The sequence below is a fragment of the Mustela putorius genome, unplaced genomic scaffold (genome assembly GCF_011764305.1).
Source record: "Mustela putorius furo isolate JIRA1106 unplaced genomic scaffold, ASM1176430v1.1 tig00000083_pilon_pilon_pilon, whole genome shotgun sequence".
NCBI classification, from domain to species: Eukaryota; Metazoa; Chordata; class Mammalia; order Carnivora; family Mustelidae; genus Mustela; species Mustela putorius.
The window spans coordinates 6,593,654-6,611,944 of record NW_025421273.1 but is presented as its reverse complement, the minus strand read 5'-3'; the positions used below and the strand labels follow the sequence as shown (position 1 = coordinate 6,611,944).

Here is an 18,291-nt window from a genome sequence, read left to right as displayed (position 1 = left end):
AGGAGACTGAAAACCTCTAGGCAGACCCTGTCCTATAGGCAGATGTGGCCTCTGATCCAAGACTCTGTAATGCAACAGTGTCTGTGAGTCCTACCAAAAAATATCGTGCATCATAGACCAAATTTCTGAGGAATTTTGACCATTTTCTTCCCCTTGCCTACGGTTAGTAATTAAACACAGTTTCTTCCTCTGACCTTCTCAGAGCTCTCTTTCCATAAACACGGTATGACCCTTCTTCTTCTTTTTTTTTAAAAAGATTTATTTATTTATTTATTTGACAGAGATCACAAGTAGGCAGAGAGGCAGGCAGAGAGAGAGGAGAAAGCAGGTTCCCTGCTGAGCAGAGAGCCCAATGTGGGGCTTGATCCCAGGACCCTGGGATCATGACCTGAGCAGAAGGCAGAGGCTTTAACCCACTGAGCCACCCAGGAGCCCCGGTATGACCATTCTTTATTTATCAATGTAAATGACTCTAGGTTTATTTTCTTACTGATCTTTAAACCCTTCCCTCAAATGTGTCACATCTATTGTCTTTCAGGCCTCAAAAATTCTAGAGCACTCTTCTTTTTTTTTTTTAGATTTTATTTATTTTATTTGACAGACAGAGATCACAAGTAGGCAGAGAGGCAGGCAGAGAGAGAGAGAGAGGAGGAGAGAACCCGATGTGGAACTCGATCCCAGGACCCCAAGATCATGACCTGAGCGGAAGGCAGTGGCTTAACCCACTGAGCCACCCAGGCGCCCCTATAGCACTCTTCTAAATGAAGTTCAAAGTGTTGACTCCAGGCTCCAGCATTTTCCCTCTGCCCAAATGGTCTTCATTATCTATTATTTCTGTGCTGATTCACAGTCCCTGATTCCACTGGGAAATTTTTTCCCCTTATTTTGTAAAAATCATTTCCACAGTCTCCCTTTCCTTTCTCTGTCTCTTGGCCTTTCTGGAGGACATCTGTACATTTGAAAGTAACATATATTCTCCCTTTAATCTACTTCTGTTCTTCCATTCAATATTATCCCCATAAGAAATAAAATAAACTTGCATTTTATATTTATCATATATCATCATATATTACGCTATGTATTTGTTGATTTGTTCTTTGTCAGTTTGTTAGAGCTTAGTGTCACACACTAATATATAATTGTTGTAATTAAAATTGGAAAATATGTTCCTCTCTGCATCTGTCTCTTTCTACATATGACAGAGAGATCACAAGTAGGCAGAGAGGCAAGGAGAGGGAGAGGAGGAAGTAGGCTTCCTGCCGAGCAGAGAACCTGATGCAGGGCTTGATCTTAGGACCCTGAGATCACTACCTGACCCGAAGGCAGAGGCTAAGCCCACTGAGCCATCCAGGCACCCCTCCCTTCTTCACATGTATGTAGATGTAATTAGCTGGTAAAGGATGAGGGAAATCAGGCCAGGCTTATGAATTAGTTCCCCTTATATTCTAGTTATCTCTGCTCTGCTTGAAGAACAAAACCCACACTCTCAAGTATAGGGTCTCAAGAAAATGTCAAAGAAAGGGCCACTTAAAAAAAGATTGTTGGTATAACACAATGTGATGCTTGGGAAAGCATCACAAAGGTAGTATCTGACTTATGAAAGATAAATAATATAAGAGGATGTCACTCTTTATCTGAGACTTTGAGTTACAACCTACATAAGGATACAAAATGTGTCATTAACCTTCCTCCACAGTTTACAGAAAGGTGCTAAGATACATGTGTACTCAAAGTTAGTTAAGGATGATTAAGGAAATATAGTTTTATATTTGTTATTTCCTTATAATATTTATATGGACTTCCAAAGATAGAGTAACTTGCAATGATATCACATCCACACTGAAAATTCGTGTGAGGAAATGTAAAACCCGAAAGAAAGAAGAGCAATAACCATAGATTTGTGAGTAATTTTATTAAATACAAACATTACTAATACTCTAAACCTTCTTCAAAGTTAACCATTCACTACACGGACTTCAGTTGTAATTTTAATTTTAAAGGAGCATGAATATATTCAACACAGAAAAGAAATACAATAATGAGAATGTAATTAAATGAGAACGAGATACACTACCTCTCAAAATTCTAGGACTTAGTTGAAGTCATAGAATTCTTTTCTGTCTCCAGAAAAGAGATACCCAGACTGCACAAATGAATGGCATTTCTGCAAGGTGTTTCTAGTTCTCTACTGTATCCCCCACATTTGGAAAAGATGATACCAGCTAAGCACCTCTGCAGTCACTAAAGACTTGGAAGTCAAGCTGCAGGTGACAGCCAAAGTATTCTCCATGGACAGAAAATGCAGACAAAACACTGCCTTTTCACCTCCTTTGGACTGCTGTTCTGTAGGAGGTCAGAGGGGGTCCCAGTGTGTTCCCAGGCACAAATGATAAATTGTGCCTAATTATGATGGATAATAATAGTCCCCCCAGAGCCTCCTCCTTTAGGACATTAAGAATCAGACATTACTTGCTTCCTGCCCTCTCCCCTTGGTAATTTTTAATTTAAAAAAATTCCTTCCCTCTGAATGGATTGAAAATATTTGATTTTCTGCCAGGGATTTTCTTGAAGTAATTTCCTGCTTTATTTTCAGAAATGTAAAATGGAGGTTAGGGATAAAGGAAGATTTACCTGACTTTAGAACAAATAATACTTTTAAAAGGCCCTGTCTAAAATATTCCAAGGCAAGTACACAGCATCTTTTACAATTGATTAAAATGATTGGACTGAAAACTAAAAATCCGTCACTTGATTGTATGGTAAAATCTTCCAGCTCCATTTTGAGGTGGCTTGGCCTGTAGGGCCAAATGGTCTCCTAGGATTCCCTTCTGGGAACTATTACAGGTTCTGTGATTAGCCAAGTGTTCAAAGACCCGTGGTTTTGCTGCCTCAGATCTGTATTTCTCTGTCAAATGGAAACTTAAGAACAACTTTTCTCATTAACGATAGGTGTTACAGATTTGAGGCTAGATTCTTCTTTTTTGTGGTCAGGAGGGAATGGAGAATGTGTCGTCCTGAACCTGGAAGAGAAGGAAAGGGTCCAGGTTCTCCAGAACAATCCCTGCCAGTCATGCTTGCCACATAGCAAGAGCCCTTACTGAAAATGGGAAAAAAAGGTGATTATTCTCAGTTTTCTATTTTTTTCTGAGTATAAGGAGAAAGCCATAGTAAATTCTTACTGTGTGAGAAGAAATGGAAAGAAAACTCAGCAACACTTCTTAATTTTTTTTCTCTTTTAATGAACAATGAAAAGCTTTGCAGTATCAGGGCTTGCTGCTGGGGAGCTCTCAAAGCAATAACTTTTATCTGGCCAAATCCATTCACCACGTTTCAAGACAATGAATAACATTTATTAATGGGCATTTATTGAAAGACCTACTAGGCTACCGACATCGCAGCAGGCTCCTGGATAGATGGAAATGCTTACATTCTAGTCAAAGAGAAAGACAAAATGGGCTGTAAAACTAATATGGCACACAGTGTTAAAGTAGCTCTGGGAGCCTATGAAAGTTGGGAAAGAAACAGTGGTCACTGAGGGCTTCCAGGCAAAGATGATTGCTCACCTGAGTTTCGAAGGGTGAGTACCCTTGGCCAGGTGAGGAAGTGGAGACGGGTCAGCGGGCCTTCCAGGTGAGAGGAGGTCGAGGTAACTGTTCAGAGTCTAAGGTGTTAGGGTCTGTAGGTGACTCCTGTCGGCACCATTACGGTTCATTACAATGGATGCAAGCGTGTCTGTTGGATGAATTTCAGCGCTCTCTGGAGCTCCATCGTCTTGGAATGTAACCATAATAATAACAGAGGAGGGACATTTTCGGATAGGACAGTTGCTTTTCTGGTCCCTTTGCACAGTGACTGCTGTATTCATGCCTGAGGCATTTGCATGCTTTCACATGAACTAATTTTTTTTTTAAATGTGGATGTTACATAATCAGAACGGCAGTCCCTACGGCAAGGCTTCTTCCCATTAGTCAGGTATGTTCCTGACCGCTGTGTCTCAGCTAAGCCTTCTGCTTTACGTTGCTCCGCTTTCCAATCAGAAGTTTCCCATTGTTCCAAGGCACTAACATGTTGTGACAATTATGGCATTCTGGGGCATTTTCTTGGTTCAAAAGAGAGTGATATACGATAAGGCATTTTATTAGACTTTTTGAATTTAGGTCTTCGTTTTCTAGGAAGAATAACACATACATCTACAGTGTAACCATTAAATTGTAAATGGGACTCACTTCAGAGATCCTCTTTTTAAAAAAATATCATGAATTTAAAGCATATTTCCTGACATTCTTTCCACCTTCTCTCCACTTCTCCCCAAACCGCCCCCCACCAAAACTCTAAGCAGGATTACAACCGTGCTTCTGGACCACACAAAGATATCATTTCTGTTTCGGAAACTTGGCATATGTTGTGTCTAGAACCATCTCTGTCGTACACTGCAAGGTCGCTCTCTTGGGTAGGAGTCACAGGTCCAAGGAGAGCACTCCATGAGCGAGGAGGGTCAGTTAAATCTCGGAGGGATGACAGAGCACCGTCACTCCTGACTTTCTAAATATGAGCTCATGAGAAATAAATAAATAAATAAAAATATGAGCTGATGAGATGTTTTCCTTTTGCGTGTCAATCGTGCATGACCCATGCATCACTGACTTCCAGACCTTGCCTGCCCTTGCCCATGGCCTCCGGAGCCTTGGCCTTCCTGCCCGAACAGCTGTCGTGGGCTGAAACCGCAGCAGCACCACAGGCCAAAGGTCTGTCTGGGCTCGCACTCGTATGTTCACGCTTCCATTCATCCATCATGTGTAAGTAGCTCTGGCATGCCTACTACATGCAGGCGCTGTTCTAAGCACACACTGACACAGACAAAAATCTCCAAGGGGCTTATATTCTTTTTTTTTTTTTTTTTTGAGTATTTATTTATTTGAGAGAGAGAGGGGGCACAAATGGAGGAGTGAGAGGGGCAGAGGGAGAGGGAGGAGCAGACTCCCTGCTGAGCAGAGGAGCAGGGAGCCCAATGCAGGGGTTCAATCCCAGGACCCTAGGATCATGACCTGAGCCGAAGGCAGAGGCTTTAAGCCACTGAACCACCCGGGTGCCCCAAGAGGCTTATATTCTAAGGAGTATTCACGTCAGCCCAGGTGCCCTGCTCTGTTTCCATGTCTCTGGTACAGATCTCCACCAGCATGGCTGGGGCTCAGTGTTTCTTCCAGGCACTTTATGCTAGTGTTACTCTTAGAAGGGCCTTCTCAGGGTGCCTCAGTGGCTCAGTCAGTTAAGCATTTCCCTTTGGCTCAGGTCATGATCCCAGGGTCCTCAGATGGAGTCTCCCCATCGGGCTCCCTGCTCAGCAGAGAGACTGCTTCTCCCTCTCTCTCTGCCTGTCGCTCTGCCTACCTGTGATCTCTCACTCTCTGTCAAATAAATAAATAAAATCTTTAAAAAAAAAAAAAGTGGCCTTTTCAGCACATTTCTTCCAATTCATCACAAGTTGACATTTTCTTCAAGACATTCTAACAGTATCTAGGTAGGAAGTAATTCCTGTCTCAACTACCCCCTGGACTCCAATTGAACATCTCCTCCTGTGATTCCGGACAAAAACTGCACAAAGTTCTGGGTCATCAGTCCAGATTGTCCCTCCTCTCTAGCAAATGTCCTCTTAAGGATTTTTTTCCTCTCCAGGGTGCCTGGGTGGCTCAGGCAGCTAAGCTTGACCTGCTTTTGGCTCAGGTCATGATCCCAGTGTCTTAGGATCGAGCCCCGCTTCAGGCTTCCTGTTCAGTGGGGAGTTTGCTTCTCCCTCGCACTCTGCCCCTCACCCCTGATTGTGCTCTCTCTCTTGCTCGCTCTCTTGCTACGCTCTTTCTCTCAAGTAAATAAAATCTTAAAATAATTTTTTTTTTCCTCTTCCACTTTAACTATCTGATAGTTTGACTACCTGATTCCTACCTGGCTCCCCACAGCCATCAGACATGTACTAATACGTGGGAACCTTCAAAGAAAGGATCTACATTCCAACTTCAATCTCACATTAGTGTTTTCCTACCATCCCTATACCAATTTGTAGATTCAAATAAGAATGAGTAGACTCAGGGTCCTGGGATCAAGCCCTGCATCGGGCTCTCTGCTCAGCCAGGAGACTGCTTCCCTCTCTCTCTCTGCCTGCCTCTCTGCCTACTTGTGATCGCTCTCTGTCAAATAAATAAATAAAATCTTTAAAAAAAAATACAATGAGTATAGAATACCTTTCAACTTCACTAGTTAGGGTCCAAACTCAAAGTCAGTTTTTTTGTGTTTGTTTTAATCTAACTAAGCCCCAGGCCTTTGTGGAGCTAAAAAGTGCTCTGTTACATATGAAATACAATAAACACTATGCTGAAGTTAATTTTTTAAAAAAACTATCTCAGTATTTTCTGGCTTTTTAAATTAAACTCTTTCCAGTTTTTACTGTAAAAGAAATATGTAATCATTTTTTAATTAGAAAATAAACAGAGGGGCACCTCGGTGGTTCAGTCTGTTGAACGTCTGCCTTCCCCTCAGGTCATGATCTCAGGGTCATGGGATCAAGTTCTACATCAGGCTTCTTGCTCAGTGGGGAGCCTGCTTCTTCCTCTCCCTCTGCTGCTGCCCCTACTTGTTCTCTCTCTGAAATAAATAAATAAAATCTTTAAAAAGAAAATAAGCAGAAACACAAAAAATGTAAGTCACATTCGACTATCTAAAGTTTATTACTTATAATTATATATATATATATATATATATATATGTCATTAGGTACATAATTATCATTCCATTGCATTTCCTGCATCTTAATTTCCCATCTCTTAAAAACTAGTTTTTAAATTTTTAATTAATACCCCCCAAATCATACAGAAAGACAAGAGTATATAAAACAGGTCCCAGTTTTCCCCTACAATAGCTTTCCTTTTTTTTTTTTTTTTAAGATTTATTTATTTATTTGAGAAAGAGACAGAGAGAGAAAGAGTGGTGGGGAGGGGCAGAGGGAGGGAGAGAGAGAGAGAAAATCTCCAGCAGACTCCCTGCTGGGTGTGAAGCCTGATGTGGGGCTTGATCTCATAACCCTGAGACCATGACCTGAACCAAAATCAAGAGTCAGACACTCAACCAACTGAGCCACCCAAGCACCCCTACAATAGCATTTCTTTTATTTTTTTTTTAAGATTTTATTTATTTGACAGAGAGAGTGAGCACAAGCGGGGGGAGCAGCAGGCAGAGAAAGAGGGAAAAGCAGACTCTCTGCTGAACTGGGAGCCAGAATGTGGGACTCGAGCCCAGGACTATGAGATCATGACCTGAGCCAAAGGCAGACATTTAACCGACTGAGCCACCCAGTTGCCCCTGTACTAGCATTTCTGAGAGTTAATCACTGCTAACAGTGACTCTAGATATTTCTATGCATATATAAACCTATATTTTTAATCATATTGAATCTGTGGGGATTTTTGTTGTTGTTTGATTCATAAAATGTTACATTTCTTTTTTTCCAACAGTTTTTAAAGGCATATTTTGCATATCATGTAACTCACTCTTTCAAGTGTACAATTCAATGATTTTTTGTACAGTTATTTTACCATTTTACATATGTGACCATCACCATATCAATTAAGAACATTTTTGTCACTCAGTAAAATCCCTCATTCTCAGCCCCCATCTTCTGAGCCCATATCCGGGCAACTACGAATCTACGTCTGTCTTTAGAGCTTTGCCTTCTCTGGACATTTCATATAAATGGAATCAAACACTATATTGTTCCTTGTGCCTATTTTCTTTCACTTAGCAGAAATATATATATGGCATATGTATTACAAAGTGGACAAAAATTTATGGATGCTGAGATGAGTCTTACTTGAAAACGATCCCTTATAAGTAAAAAACACAAAAGAAGTTTTATATACTGCTAATGTTAGGAAAAGAACTAACACCAATTATCAGCCATGGCAAATCAGTGAGGATAACGAATTTTTTTTTTCATACTCCACTCTTCCCCCTAGTGGCCAAGTTGAAAAAAGGATATTGTGTTGGTTAGTCTAACACATCCTGGATTCTTCAAATACTCCTAAGCGGGAGGCACTATGTTAGGGGATTAGAAATATTATTTTTTCTGTTTATTGGAGGTCTTTTATAAAGCAAATTTCTTGGGAGGTATAATTGTTCATTCCCTGCAATTTTTCTCACCATCAAACCTGTCAACTTCCCCAAGGGCAGGGATTTACTATTGGTGTTAAGAGCTCCATGTGTGAAGCCAACAACTCAAGTTCAAATCTCAAATCTGTTACTTGCTATTTATGGGCACTGGGGCCAACTTACCCACCCAGTGACTGGATTTCTTTTTCTGTAAGATGAGGATGATAACAATACCTGTCTCATAGAATTGTTGGGAGGATTAAAGGAGTTAAGGTCATACCCTTGAACCATCCTGGGATATAGTAGGAATTGAATAAATCTTGAGTATCCTCTGTCCCATGTTTTCTGCCTTCTCTCCTACTAAAATAAATGCTCAAGCTAGCCCACCCCGTGCTCTGCTCTTATCCCCACCTTTCTTCCCAAGGATTCTGCTTTGGTAATCTTCTTCTCTCTTTCAGCACTTTCCCTCCTTTACTCTACCAGATCATCCCGCTTCCTTCCATCTCCACCACTGCCTCTGTAGTTCAAGACACCATCGAGCACTGATCCTAAGGGAGACTGTTCTGCAGTTTTCCCATCACTTGCTCTGCTTGTACGTCTCCGGCATACTGTCATCACTCAGCAACCAAAATTGATTTATTTCATGTTTGGTGGGAGTGGGTAATCTGAATGTTGTATGTGATGGGTGCTGAAAGACTTTCTACTCAGAAATAGCTCCGTGCAGCCAACTACTGATTCTCCATAGTCCTTGCTTTCCAGGTCCAACACTTTAAGCACGGGCTTCCCAATTTCAGTGATAATCTTGACCCAGGCAGAAAATATACTTCAAGTTCATTTTGGGAGTGCCTGGTTGGCTCAGTGTGCAGAGCATGCAATGCTTGATCTTGGGGTCCTGAGTTCAAGCCCCATGTTGGGGATAGAGATTATTAAAAAAAAAATAGATGATCAATAAATGTTAAAAATAAAATAAAATAAAGCTCATGTTTACCCATAAGTGGTATCTGGGCTTAATTCTGTTGTCAGCCCTACACTTCTGCCACTCCCACACATCCAGGTTGAATTCTGGTGCCCTAGTGTCTGTCATTTAAGCTGTCCCTTTCCTAATTACCCACCATGCTTCCCTAGGATGTGTGTGCCTAAACGTTTGCTACAGTATATGCTTTAGACACCAAGATCCTCTGCCAGAAGTGCAATCTTTCCTTATTACGAATATACTGGATTGGGATACTCAAAACGTGCTTAGGTTTTGCCATGTTTTCTTTTCTTTTTCCTCTTTAGAGGAAGCTCTCTTTCTTTAGAGAGAGAGAGAGAGCTTGAGTGATAGGGGAAGGGCAGAGGGACAGGGAGAGAGAGGATTTAAACAGTGTCCACACCCAGCACAAGTCTGATGTGGGGCTCTATCTTACTACCCAGAGATAATGACCTGAGATGAAATCAGGTAGTCAGACGCTTAACCGACTGAGCGATGTAGGTGTCCTGCCATTTTTCTTTTCAAGAGACTGGACTGGGTCTCCATCCTCTATAGCTTACCTGGGTCCCTGCTGGAGTCTATATGGACCACCACCAACACTGCCACTGTCACTGAGTAAGAGCTCCCCACCAGGAGACTCCTGCTGACATGCCTGGACTGGCAGATTTGAACTCCTTGGGTATTGTGGGGAGTGGAGATGCTTATCTTCCCTCAACACGGACGTATATGATTGGCCAGGTTCCATGGAACAGATATTGTTTATTTTACAAAAGCAAGGAATAGGCGTGTTCTCTCTTTTAGACCTGTCAGTCCAAAAACACCCCTCATGATAAACTGATTTGGACAGGCTCCATTCCTCTATACTTTAGTGCTAGAGGACTGTAGGTTTCCTAGGCTAAGTCATGAAAGCAGGGCAAGAATTCAAATGGAGGCCCACATACCATATGTCTACATATGCATAGATTATAAGTCAAGCAGAAAAAAATGTTTAATAAAATCTATTTTATCCTTCTGCCTTGAAAAATATCCCTTCAGAGTGACAAAATTGAAATATGACTAAAATATGACTAAAAATAGGTAAAATATGAAAGATGAGTGAATTTAATTATTAGTGCATATCTGGGTGTTCTATTGTGAATATAAAATAAAGGCAATAATAATTCATAAATTTTTTATATTTATTTCCCTGGTTCTTAGTTTTAGCAAATCACTAATTATGCCATTTTAATCAAGATTTTCACAAAACTTGTGAAAACAGTACCTATGATCTAAAAGATTAAAAAAATAAACTAACTGCATTCAAAATATACAAAATTTGAGTGTTTTAATAAAAAACTAAATTAAGTTTAATTATTTTCACGTATCTTCCCCCAAAATTTTGTTTTCTTGTAAAATATCTTAAATTATCTATTAAGGCAGAAAAAACAAAATGCTAATTATAATTAATGACTATTACATCTTAAGATTTAAATGATTTTTAAAAGCTAAAGTTTTAATTTTACTTTTAAAAATTTAATTAAGTGGCATTAAATATTTATAGGAAAATAAAACTACAGTAGTCCCCTCTTTCCATGGGGGATACACATTCCAAGACCTTCAAGAGTACATCTGAAACGATGGATAGTACCAAACCCTATATATATTATGCTTTTTCCTATATACCCATACTTATGATAAAGTTTAATTTATAAATTAGGCACAGTAAGAGATAAACAGCAATAACTAATACTAGAACAATTATAACAATATACTATAATTAAAGTTATGTGAATGTGGTCTCTCTCTTCTAAAATATTTTATTGTGCTATACTCACCCTTCTTCTTCTTCTTTTTTTTTTTTAAAGATTTTATTTATTTATTTGAGAGAGAGACAGTGAGAGAGAACATGAGCAAGGAGAAGGTCAGAGGGAGAAGCAGACTCCCCATGGAGCTGGGAGCCCGATGTGGGACTCGATCCCGGGACTCCAGGATCATGACCTGAGCCGAAGGCAGTCGTCCAACCAACTGAGCCACCCAGGCGCCCCACTCACCCTTCTTCTTGTGAGATAATGAAATGTCTATGTGGTGTGATGAAGTGAGGTGAATGACACAGGCATTGTGACAGAACATAGGCTACCGTAGGCTTTCTGAGGATGTGTCAGAAGGAAGATCATATGTTTCCAGACCATGGATCAATGTAGGTAACAAATCGGGGAAAATGAAATTATGAATAACAGGGGGCTACTGTAGTCACATTTTTAATGTTAAATATTTATTTGTCCTTTTTAAAAATTCATGTCATGCTTAACACATGTATCTAAACCTATTTCACACTCTAAGATGGCCTCCAGTTATCCTCACTTCCTGGTATTCATACCATTTTGCTGTCTACTTCCACACTGAATCAGGGTTGGTCTGCATGACCCACAGAATATGGCTGAAAACATGCTGCTGACTTCCAAATCCAGGTCATAGAACTCACCGAAGCTTCTGCGTTGATCCCGTGGACTCCTTGCTCTGGAGGAAGCTGGCAGACATGAAGTGGTGATGTTCAAGCAGCCCATGTCAAGACGAAGGCCTCCTGCCAACAGCCAGTATCAGCCTGGCACTTATGTGGGTACACCATTTTGGAAGTCGATCCTCCGGCCAACATTTGACTACAACCTCACAAGAGATCAAGAACCAGAGCAGCCCAGCCAAACTCCTCCCAAATTTCTGATAATCAGAAATGGTAAGAGAAGATAAATCATTATTATTATTTTTTTTATTTTAGGGGCTCCACTCCCAATGATGGACTTGTACCTATGACCCTGAGATCAAGAGTCACATGCTCTACGGACTGGGCCAGCCAGGTGCCCCATAATAAATCATTATTGATGTTTTAAGACACTATCTTGTAGGATGATTTTATTATGCGACATTAGGGAATAAATACTACCCATACATATACAAATGTAAAAATAGAGGGTGCTTAGTGGCTCAGTTGGTTAAGTATCTCCCTTCAGCTCAGGTCAGGATCCCAGGGTCCTGGGATCGAGTCCTGTGTCAGGCTCCCTGCTCATTGCAGAGCCTGCTTCTCCCTCTCCCTCTGCTCCTCCTCCCTGCTCATGCTGTCTCTCTAAATTTGTAAAAATAAAATAAAATAAGTAATAAAAATAAAAACTTTAAAAATGTAAAAATAAAATACATTTTTTTTAATCGCAAAATGTTCTTCAGCTGCCATGTAGAGCTACTACAAATAAAACACCAGTTCATGAATAGCTTCAGAGACACAAATTAGAAGAGGAGTAAAAGAAGGAAAAATAGGGGCGCCTGAGTGGCTCAGTGGTTTAAGCCTCTGCCTTTGACTCAGGTCATGATCTCAGGGTCCTGGGATCGAGTCCTGCATTGGGCTCTCTGCCTACTTGTGATCTCTCTCTGTCTATCAAATGAATAGATAAAAATCTTTAGAAACAAAAAGAAGGAAAAACAAACTTTTGGTCCTACCGAAAACCAGTACTTTTTTCATTGCATTCACGCTGTTGAGAAAAAGGAGTTGACAAGTTAATTAATTTGACAAGGCCTTTCTATTACATAAGGACTTTTGTCACTCAAACCCTCCCCACAGCATGGAACATTTATCCCCAATGTCACCTGTGGCCTTACACCGAGCTGCTGGCGCTCAGAAGCAGTTGGCTTTTCTTTAGAAGACATGGGGCAAGAGATGGGAAGAAGCATTTCCCCGGGGCCTGAATGGTGTGTTGCAAGGTGGATCCTTAGGATACGGATTCCAGAACACTGAACGCTGCGGTCCATGTGGCAGAGGCACTTAAGGAAGTCTTTAACAAATTGTTGTGTTTTTGTGATATGTGTGGCCCTCCAAAGCATGGGGCCCAAAGAAGAGGTTCTCCTTCACCTGGGTATAAAGGCAGTACCACAGGTAGGCCCATTCTGCAGATTCGGTGAAAGAAGGAAGAAGGAACTCTATTTCTGAGTAGGGGTCAAGCTATATTCTCTATTTTTAATAAAGCTGATGTTTTGAATTCCTCTTGTTTACTCTTAATTTGTTAAGAAGTGGGAAGGAGGAACAGTGACTACGTTCATGCCTTCAACCCCCAATAGACATGGATGGCCAAACCGATCAAGCCTATTTTCCATGATCTTTGGTTTTTTTGATTTAGGTACTGTTAAGTACTGTTTCTTCCTCCTCTCTGAGATACCTTCCCTTAGTCTCAGATCTACTCAGTTCTACCGGCTTCCTCCATTTTCTGCCTGGCATACAACCTTATCTGCCATTTGAATTAGGACAGGCCTGCTACTTCTATGATTCTGTCAGGTCAAGGTGCTTATTCAGTACAAGTTTTAGATTATAAAGTCCCTGAGGGGTGAGCCCGGGTGGTTCAGTGGGTTAATTAAGCCTCTGCCTTTGGCTCAGGTCATGATCTCAGGCTCAAGGGAACAAACCCCGCATTGGGCTTTCTGCTCTGTGGGGAACCTGCTTCCCCCTCTCTCTCTGCCTGCCTCTCTGCCAACTTGTGATTTCTTTCTGTCAAATAAATAAATAAAATCTTTAAAAAAAAAAAAAAAGAAAAGAAAAAGTCCCTGAGAACTGGCAAACCATTGGACTTTAGCCATTTCCCAGTTCAGTACAATTAAAAAAATTTTTTACACCAACTTAGGGTTGTCAACTTTTAATTTTCTCAACTAAGGCCATTTTTCTAAAATACCATAGGTTAACAATGACCAACATTTAATAAATATAAGAATTTATTTATGTGGTCCCTCAACATAAAATTTCAGAACAGAGCAGAATCTTTTGAACTAACTCAGCTTTATGAAAAATGTACTACATTGTCCTTGCCTCACTATGGGTCTTGATAAATCTCAGTGTTTGACAGGTAAAGGGTGCCTGGATGGTTCAGTTGGTTTAGTGTCTGCTTTCGGCTCAGGTCATGATCTCAGGGTCCTAGGATCAAGCCCTAGTTTAGGGCCCCTGCTCAGCAGGAAATCAGCTTCTCCCTCCGCCTCACCCCCCGCCTTGCCGCGGTTATGCGCCCTCCCTCTCAAATAAATAAATAAAATAGTTAAAAATAAAATAAAATAAAAATCTTTAAAAAAAGAAAGAAAAAGAAAAGATTTGGGGCGCCTGGATGGCTTAGTCAGTTAAGCGTCTGCCTTTAGCTCAGGTCATGATCCCAGGGTCCTTGGATTTAGCCCTGCATGGACTCCTTGCTCAGCAGAGAGCCTGTATGCGCTCTTTCTCTGTCAAGTAAATAAATAAAATCTTAAAAAAAGAAAAAAAAGAAAAAAGACTTGACTGTTATAGACCAGTGTTGGAAACTACTACTTTAGTACAAGTTGGTCAGTTCTTTCTAATAGGAAAGAATAGATAGGAGCTTTTTGTAGCTAGAAACACTCAAAAGGTTTGATAATGAAGCATTAGGTTGTGAGGTTAATGGTCTGGGGATGCCTGGGTGGCTCAGTTGGTTAAGTGGCTACCTTTAATTCCTAATCCTGTGGTGCTAGGATTGAGTCCCGCATCAGGCTCCTTGCTCAGTGGGGAGCCTGCTTCTCCCTCTGCCTGCCACTCCCTCTGCTTTGTGTGCTCTCTGACAAGCTAATAAAAAAATTTTTTTAAATTGTTTTTTAAAAATAAATAAATAAATACAGAAATACATAAATAAAGTTAATGGCCTGAATTTTGCCTAAGGGAAGCAGACCTACTCCTGGGTGCAACACTGGAGATGTAAGGGTAGACAGAAAGCAATGAGCACTGAAGAGGTGGAACGGGAAAGAGACATAAAAGGACTCGAGGGAACAACCGGAGTACAGGATGTAGAAGACAGACAAGGCTGGCTCTGCTTGGGAAACAAATGTTTTTATACACCCTGACCAAAAATTATTAGCCTTCACACTCACTGTTGCATACTACGTGGGGACTGGTTGCTCTTGCTCTGGTTCCCTAACACTCCTAACCTTTCTCCGCCCTCTTTTACTTCCAGACCCCTACAGGAGGACTGAGGTGTTTGAATGGAGAGTAGGGGAGGAGTTCTTCCTTCTTTTTCTCTTTTGAGTTTTCTCTGCCTGCAGGGAACACGCAATCCGCGCTGTTCTTCCGTGTATCTGTCTAGCACCATAGATGATAAGGTAGGTAAATTCAATGCGGGGGGGGGGGGCGGGGGAAGGGTTGGGGCGGGGCATGGTAGGTCACCCCTTGGCTGACACGCCTAGTCCACATCCTTCAGCGGCTTTTAGTGGCAGTAAAGGGGATATGTTTTTCCTCTCCTTCTGCATTACTCTTCCATCTCTCTCTCAGCTGGGTCCGCGTGTGGGCGGGAGACGGGAATATCATTCATTGGGCCCTCTAAATTCTGACCTGCCTTGTGCGTGAGGTTCACATGGGCATACGGTCTGGGAATGGTGCTCCTTTCATAGCCTTTGCCCAAATGTAGGCACAAACTTTTAACTAACTCTGCATAGCACAACTTAAGCCATGGTTTTACTGGAGGCTCAAGGAGGGAGTGCAACCCCGAAAATAATTTATAACTACAGCTCAATCCCAGATCTGCCTAGAGCCTGTGGCTGGCTACATTAACCCCTGTTTGGTTCCCACGCTATTGTAATTAATCTGGGACAGCTTGCTTTGTCCCCACCAAACCTGCTTACACCACTCTAATCTCCGTAGCTCTGCCTCAGAATCCAGAACCAACAATTCCCAGACCCTGCTAAGTCCCAAAGAGAAGAGGAAGACCTTCTCTCCTTTGAGCCTTAGCCCCCTTCTGTAAATCCTCAGCGGCTTTCTGTCCCTGAACCTATTTTTTCCCCAGGCTTAGTGACAGTAGGAACATAATTTTCTTTCAGAGAAAAATTCATCCCAAGTATAGGTGTGAATTCTCACCTTTGGTTTTCACAATGAGGCTCAAAAGTACATTTTCACAAGTCTGGGTTATATAGTGTTATATAGTGTTAAATAATATTATGGGTTGGAAATCACAGTGAACTGTGTGATTGTTGTTGTTGTTGTTGTTGTTTTTTCATAGCCTGTCCTTCTGCCTGAAGAGAAGATAAGGCCCGACTGTCTCTTCTGCATTCTGCATCTCTGAGTATCCACTTCAAAACTACATGCAGCGCTCCTTGGACGCATGGGAGAATCTGGTTGTCTAATATTCTGAGAAAATTTAGCAGACAGTCAGCTGTGGCCTAGCTCTGGCCTTTATGGTGATAACATCATAGATGGTCAGATGTCCTTCATCAGCTATCTGTAACCTCATTATTTAGCAGATGGATTAGTAGAGTCCTGTGGAAAGCAGATAATGAGACTGAGATCTATCTGTGAGTAAAGCCTGTGAAAGATAAAGGGGGAGGATGCAGGTTAGCTAGGGGGGCCTCAGGGCTAAGCAGATCTGATAAGGTCTCAGCCAATCAACACAGAGCCACTGGTCCATGAGAGGAGCCCAGGTTTGGGCAGAAATGATCAGTCCCAGTAACCCTGCCATGTACGCTAATTGGCTGGGGCTGCCCAGAAAGAGAGTGGCTGAGGTGAATAATTCCTTGCACTGAAGGGAAAGTTCTTCCTTGAAAGGAGATCCAAGCATGGAGCCCCCATGGCTCTCACAGCAGGAGGCTTTCTCATTGTCAGCCGATTTTCCATCCTGGTAGAGGACCAAGTGAACCCTTGAAAACGATTTGCTCATCACTTTAGCAAGATCATGACCTGACTACTGTCTCTTTAGCTTTTTCCAGCTCCCCAATCCTAGCCATTAGTTCTCACTAAGGCTCTTACAATAGTCTCTACTGGTCTCTCCATACTTATTCCTGTGCCTTCTAGGCTGTTCTTCCCAATGCAGTCAGAGTGATCTTTTCAAATCCAAGTTTGATTAAACTAGTAGCTTAGCAACTTCAACAACACTATCTTCAACGTCCTGAGGGTCACCCCAACTACCTCTTCAGTCTAATCGCATTCCTTTTGTTTACTGTGCTCTAGTACACGTCCTTCTTTCTATTCCTAGGAAATGTGCCCTGCCTCTTTCTTTCACAAGGCTGTTGTATATGCAAGTCCCTCTGCCCGGGGTGCTGCCCACCATCTTTTCCACATCAGAAATACAGCATGATGCAGTTTGTTGTTTGCTGATTTTCTTCCATACCCAACATGCTCCAAATGTTTTTTTTTTTTTAATTGAGCAAAATAAGGGCAAAGTTTTTATGAAAATAAAATTAAATATATATAGGGAGTATGAGTAGACATGTAAGAGACTGAAGAAGGATGTTACCACACAAGTCACAGATAGAAGTTGAATGCAATTATTATTTTTGAAGAAATAATGTATTATTTTAAATTATTTTACAGATGACTATAAATAATAAATTTACAGCCAATTATTCTTGTGGAATGAAAGAGTTGTGTGATGCTCTCTGAAAAACAGAATACAGATTGATAAATTTAGGACTTCCATTTCTGGAAGTACAGTTGACCAGATAACTTGAAAAACTTCTTGCCATAGAATATCTAGAAATGTGGGATAAGATATAATAAATGTTCTTTTAAATGCATGGCTGAGCTTGCATAAGAGTAAGCAATATCTCTAAGAGAAAGAGGGAGAGGGAGAAACGGAAGGGGGAGAGAGATGTTAACAATCGATAAAGATAGGCGAGGTGCTTGTGTTTTTTGAACTATTTTTTTCTCACTTTTTTGTGTGCTTGAAAATTTTCAAGTTAAAAAAATTAGGGGTGCCTGGGTGGCTCAGTTGGTTAAGTGACTACCTTTGGCTCAGGTCATGATCAGGGTCCTGGGATTGAGCCCCATGTAGGACTCTCTGCTCAGTGGGGAGACTGCTTCTCCCTCTCCCTCTGCTGTTCCCCCTGCTTGTGCATGCCCTCTCTCTCTCTCACAAATAAAAAAATAAAATCTTCAAAAGAATTTCAAGTAAAGCTATAACATAAATGACATAATAGAGCCTAAATCCTGAAGACAATATCACATGAGACAAGAAAGAGGATGAGAGGGTGATCAGAATGAAAGCACTTGAGCTCCTTGTACTCTACAGGAAGGTAGAGATAACTACCTTCTATGGATGTAAACAGAGAATAGGCTGTGCATATTTTCAATTTCTCCTAACCATGCCTTCATAATTCATAATATGTTGTCTACCTCAAAGACATCAGATATGCTCATTTAAATATCTCTAAAGATAGTGAAAGATATGTACAAGGACTTGGATTTCACCAGT

The 18,291-nt window shown here is 41.2% G+C and overlaps 1 long non-coding RNA gene across 1 annotated transcript; it reads left to right on the top strand.

Annotated features, from left to right (window-relative positions):
* Window positions 1–11,499: 11,499 nt before the first annotated feature.
* On the top strand, window positions 11,500–17,248 carry LOC101692489. The gene is made up of 4 exons (XR_001182104.2): window positions 11,500–11,816; window positions 15,067–15,211; window positions 16,105–16,396; window positions 17,074–17,248. It is a non-coding gene; the product is annotated as an uncharacterized LOC101692489 (long non-coding RNA).
* Window positions 17,249–18,291: the final 1,043 nt, after the last annotated feature.